This window comes from Podarcis vaucheri (genome assembly GCF_965113315.1).
Source record: "Podarcis vaucheri genome assembly, chromosome: 3".
Lineage (NCBI taxonomy): Eukaryota > Metazoa > Chordata > Lepidosauria > Squamata > Lacertidae > Podarcis > Podarcis vaucheri.
In genome coordinates, this window is record NC_138761.1 from 8,952,902 (window position 1) to 8,958,479 (window position 5,578).

Below are 5,578 nucleotides of genomic sequence, written 5' to 3' on the forward strand. Positions count from 1 at the left end.
TCGGAAATGAAACCTGTAACTCAATAAAGACTCTTTTAAAGTGGACGCTGTGTGGCGTGGTCCTATGTGAGCTGGGACCTGGTAGCAGCTCTGACAATATTTAATATAATTTTTATTAAATTTTCTGTATTACAATTTCAGTTAAACATTTCACATACTTAAAATATCAATGATTTCCCTTCTTCTCTTTCCACGGTTCATTTTGCATATGTTACATCACTGCATGTTTTAGAAAAACTATACCAATCAGTTTTCCGTTATTACATCCATCAAAGATTATTTACACTGTTGAATTTATCTTAATGTTGCCAGCAATTTCAGCTGTACACAGTTATTTTCTATATGCTCAATAAACATTTTCCAATCTTCTTTAAACATATGCTCTTCTTGTTCTCTATTCTATATGTTAAGTCTGCAAGCTGTGCATATTCTGTCAACTTAAGTTGCCAGTCTTCTTTGGTTGGGACCTTGTTCATTTTTGGGTTAACAAAACACGGGGCACAGTTGTTACATACATAAATAACCTTTGGCAGATGCAAATTTAGAGGAGCGCAGCTGGTTTGCCCACTGTATATGAATACAGTGAATGTTAATGTTATGGGTACTTAAAAAGTGTATATAGTTTGTTATTCGGTGTGATTCTTGGGTAATTTGTTTAAAAAAATAATATTGTTAAATACTAATTATTAAAAATGAGAGTGAGGAAGTAGAGCAAAAGGAGGTAGAGAAGAATGACAATGGAGACAAGGCTGAGCTGGAGGGGCCAATGGCATGACACATTCATTCACAGCCAGCACAATTAGGAAGGCATTAAACTGGACTTTTTATTTCCATTCCATCCTGACTTGCTCTTAAGAGGGTATGCAACAAGGTACATTGTCGTAGCATAACTTTAATTCCGTGTGACCTGAAGGACAGAATTCTCCAGCGCAATGACCTCCTTCCTTGATACATGCTTCTTTACCTTTAATTATATAATCCTTTCCTATACAAAAGAAGAAGAATTGCATGAGAGGCGAAGGAAATAAATATAAGTCGCTCTATGACTCCCTCCATAACTCCCTCCGAAATGGAAATACTATTGGCCAGTGCCATATATATATATATATATATATAAAATGTTTGGGGGCACTCTCATTTTGACTCAAGAAAATCACCCTTTTATAGTTCAAATCGGGGGAAATAAATACAGTAAATGGACAAAAGTACAAAGATTCACAAAATGTTTAGGGGTATGCGTACCCCTGCACACACACACCCCCCAAGCACTGCTCTTAGCATTGGATTTCATAAGAGGTGATGGGGAAACATATTAACAAGGGACTAGTGGACAATGGTAGGAAGTGGAGAAGTTTCTGATTGGCTTCATCTAGTTCGATGAAAGGAGGGTTTTTTTTATTAATGCAGGGGTGGCGAAACGTAGGCCCAGGATTCAAGTATATGTCACTGAAATTTACTCCGTATTGAGCCAGAATAGATTCCAATGTATAGTTAGCAGAGTAACAACTTAAACACGTTGCAGGATTCCCAAAAAATAGACCAGAGGCTATTCTATTTCATCCAGCAGAGCTTTACTGTTACTGAAAGCAAATGAGCATAATGGTCACATATCCAATACATTCAGGATTGGCACCGTCCATAAGAAATCCAGTTGCAACATACTTAACTTAAGCTTACAATAACTTATAATAAGTCTAAACCTTAACGCGAAGCACACTATGTATAGAACACCACACCAGAAGGAAAAGAGATAGAAAGAGTGAAACTCAGGCTCCTTCTGGCCTTACTTTTATAGCCAGCATGGACCTCTGCAGAAGAGATAAGAGAACCAGTTCAAACCAGCTGTACTCAGCTTCTCTGAAGGAATAACCCAAACAACATGAACCTTCTGCTTGTTTCTTTCGCACAGAGAAGCTTCCAGAAGTTTCCAGAACCCTCTTGAATTAAGTAGAACAGGAAAGATCAGATCAATACTTCCTGCACTAAGAAATGCAAACTGACAGTATAGTCCACTGAGCCTCTCTGTCAAGTCCTTGGGATTCTTCCCTATAAGCCTCCTTGGCTGTTCTTGCTCATAAACTTATGGGCCTGGATGGAGGACATGAGATTGCGTGAGTAGAAAGCAACCTATGGGGCACAGTGATTACAACGCTCAGAGCATTCTCAGATTCCCCTTGCAGCAGAGGACAGGGCTTAGAGCTGCTCATTGTCCCAACTTTTAGACCTAAGGACCCCTGTTCATCATAGGGCAGAATCTGGGACAGTCTCCATTCTTACCCTCTTCCCTAGAGATATCTTTCTGCTTCTCTCTTTCCTTTTCACTCCATTCACCTTCCTCCTCTTTCTCTGTGGCTTGTAAACAAAGCCAGCATCTCCTTCATCTCCATCACACTCAATACCCTTTCCATTAATAATTTGTCAGGCTGCAGGGGGGCAAAGTCACAGAACATGACAACCCCATTTCATTCTTCTGTCATTTCTGTCTGGATGTTTTTAACTTCAATGCATGTCTTACCTGCAGAAGACAGAAGCATCTCAGAAAACAGAAGGGCAACCATGAACAGCCAGCGCAAACCCATTGTTGAAACTTGACTTGGATCTCAAGTTGAGCAGCAAGAGCAGACTACTGAAGCAAAATACTCTGATGATAGTTCTGTGCCTCCTGGAAGGTTGAATGTCCACCTATTTGTAGGTTTTTGTGATATACTGACAGGTAAGCTCTGTGCATGAGTGATCTGGTTGCGATGCTCGTGATGACAGGAACTATTCATCAAGGAAAGAAAAGAGGAAAATAAGTTGTTGATATTAACCATGAAATTTATTCAGAGTTCAAGGTTTCAGTGGCATTGATTACTTTAAACGTTGAAGTCAATATAAAATTTGCAGCTTTTGGTATTGTGGTTCATGGCAGATGCAAATTTATTTATTTTTTAATATACTTTTTATTAAATTTTCTGTATTACAATTTCAGATAAACATTTCACATACTTAAAATATCAATGATTTCCCTTCTTCTCTTTCTCATTTTGCATATCTTACATCACTGCATATTTTACAAAAACTATACCAATCGGTTTTCCGTTATTACATCCTCCAAAGATTATTTACACTGTTGAATTTATCTTAATGCTGCCAGCAATTTCAGCTGTACACAGTTATTTTCCATATACTCAATAAATGTTTTCCAATCTTCTTTAAACGTATGCTCTTCTTGTTCTCTTATTCTATATGTTAAGTCTGCAAGTCGTGCATATTATGTCAATTTAAGTTGCCAATCTTCTTTGGTTGGGACCTTGTTTATTTTGGGGTTAACAAAACATGGGGCGCAGTTGTTACATACATAAATAACCTTTGGCAGATGCAAATTTAGAGGAGCGCAGCTGGTTTGCCCACACTGGGCACCAAGCTGAGAAGGCACCACAAGGGGTGCTGCAACAATGATTTAGAGGTGGGAGGCAAGTGGGAGCTGAATTTTGTTATCGCACATGACACCGCTGAAATATGAAAGCCCAAAGCCTGTCACTGCCATGGCAGTTTCTCCTCAAGGAGCCACGGAATAACAAAGCAAGGAAATACTGAACATTGTGCATTAACATAATGAAGTCTTCAGGATTTGGCGCTTTGTAAATTGGGTTTTATGACCCTTTCGTAAACAACTGAGCAGAATGCTTTGACTAAAACAGGGAAGGCTGTTGTGAAACAGGCCCCCATGCCTAGGATGGGAAAAAAATCTGTCTGTCTTCCAGGGGTTTGGGTGTACGAACCATCAGGTTAAGCCATATTCATTATACATTTGAGAGCAACCAACTTCTGAATGCTCCTAGAGTACCAAAAGCTCATCTTTCCTGCAGATAGATTCACCTGTTCCAGGCTCCTAGTATAGGAGGACTCAGACCATTCTCATCATTGAGCTCTCCCTGGGGATAATGTGCAAATTTCCTTCTCTGCCCCTGCCCCCTCGATATGATGATGAAGGTGGTGGTGGTGGTGATACTTGCACCTCTTCCAACTGACTAAGCTGCTCCAGTCACTCTGGGTGGCTTCCAAGAGAATATAAAACACACACGATACATCAGAGATTAAAAGCTTCCTGATACGGGGCTGCCTTGTAAGGAATCGCCTGCCTTCCACTGGGTTGTAATCCAATAAAAGTTCCCTGACTGTTCCTGTTGCATCTCCAACGCTGAGGCAATGCTTCATTTCACTGAGGCAAAGATCTACATTGGCTACCAGTATGTTTCCGAGCACCATTCAAAGTGTTGGTGCTGACCTTTAAAGCCCTAAACAGCCTCGGTCCAGTATATCTGGATGAGAGGCACAAATACAAGATGGGTGACACCTGGCTTGAGAGCAGTACATGTGAAAAGGATCTAGGAGTCTTGGTTGACCACAAACTTGACATGAGCCAACAGTGTGACGCGGCAGCTAAAAAAGCCAATGCAATTCTAGGCTGCATCAATAGGAGTACAGCATCTAGATCAAGGGAAGTAATAGTGCCACTGTATTCTGCTCTGGTCAGACCACACCTGGAGTACTGTGTCCAGTTCTGGGCACCACAATTCAAGAAGGACACTGACAAACTGGAACGTGTCCAGAGGAGGGCAACCAAAATGGTCAAAGGCCTGGAAACGATGCCTTATGAGGAACGGCTAAGGGAGCTGGGCATGTTTAGCCTGGAGAAGAGGAGGTTAAGGGGTGATATGATAGCCATGTTCAAATATATAAAAGGATGTCACATAGAGGAGGGAGAAAGGTTGTTTTCTGCTGCTCCGGAGAAGCGGACACGGAGCAATGGATCCAAACTACAAGAAAGAAGATTCCACCTAAACATTAGGAAGAACTTCCTGACAGTAAGAGCTGTTCGACAGTGGAATTTGCTGCCAAGGAGTGTGGTGGAGTCTCCTGCTTTGGAGGTCTTTAAGCAGAGGCTTGACAACCATATGTCAGGAGTGCTCTGATGGTGTTTCCTGCTTGGCAGGGGGTTGGACTCGATGGCCCTTGTGGTCTCTTCCAACTCTATGATTCTATGATTCTATGATTCTATCTGAAGGAGCGTCTCCACCTCCATCGTTCAGCCCGGACACTGAGGTCCAGCTCTAAGGGCCTCACTGTGAGAAGCCAAGTTACAGGGAACCAGGCAGAGGGCCTTCTTGGTAGTGGTGCCTGCCCTGTGGAATGCCCTCCCACCAGATGTCAAAGAGAACAACAACTACCAGAGTTTTAGAAGACATCTGAAGGCAGCCTTGTTTAGGGAAGCTTTTAATGTTAAACAGACCACTGTATCTTAATACTTTGTTGGAAGCCACCCAGAGTGGCTGAGGAAACCCAGTCAGATGGTCGGGGTATAAATAAATTATATTATTATTATTATTATTATTATTATTATTATTATTATTATTATTTTACTAAGAAAGAAGTCTGTGTTGCTACTGCCAAGGCCACTTTCTCACCCTCTTTATAGAAGTGGTTTTCCTGTGTTTTTTTAGGAGTCCTGCTGTTGTTATAATATCTTTCATAATCCGGCTGCCTGGGGGAAGCAGGGAATGTATGTAATTGTATGGAGTGTGGGTGAAGTGTT

At 41.2% G+C, this 5,578-nt stretch overlaps 1 long non-coding RNA gene across 1 annotated transcript; it reads right to left on the minus strand.

The window, feature by feature from the left end:
* Positions 1–808: 808 nt before the first annotated feature.
* On the minus strand, positions 809–5,578 carry LOC309529662. The gene is made up of 3 exons (XR_014218264.1): positions 5,451–5,578; positions 2,516–2,763; positions 809–985 (listed from the first exon to the last, which is right to left on the minus strand). It is a non-coding gene; the product is annotated as an uncharacterized lncRNA (long non-coding RNA).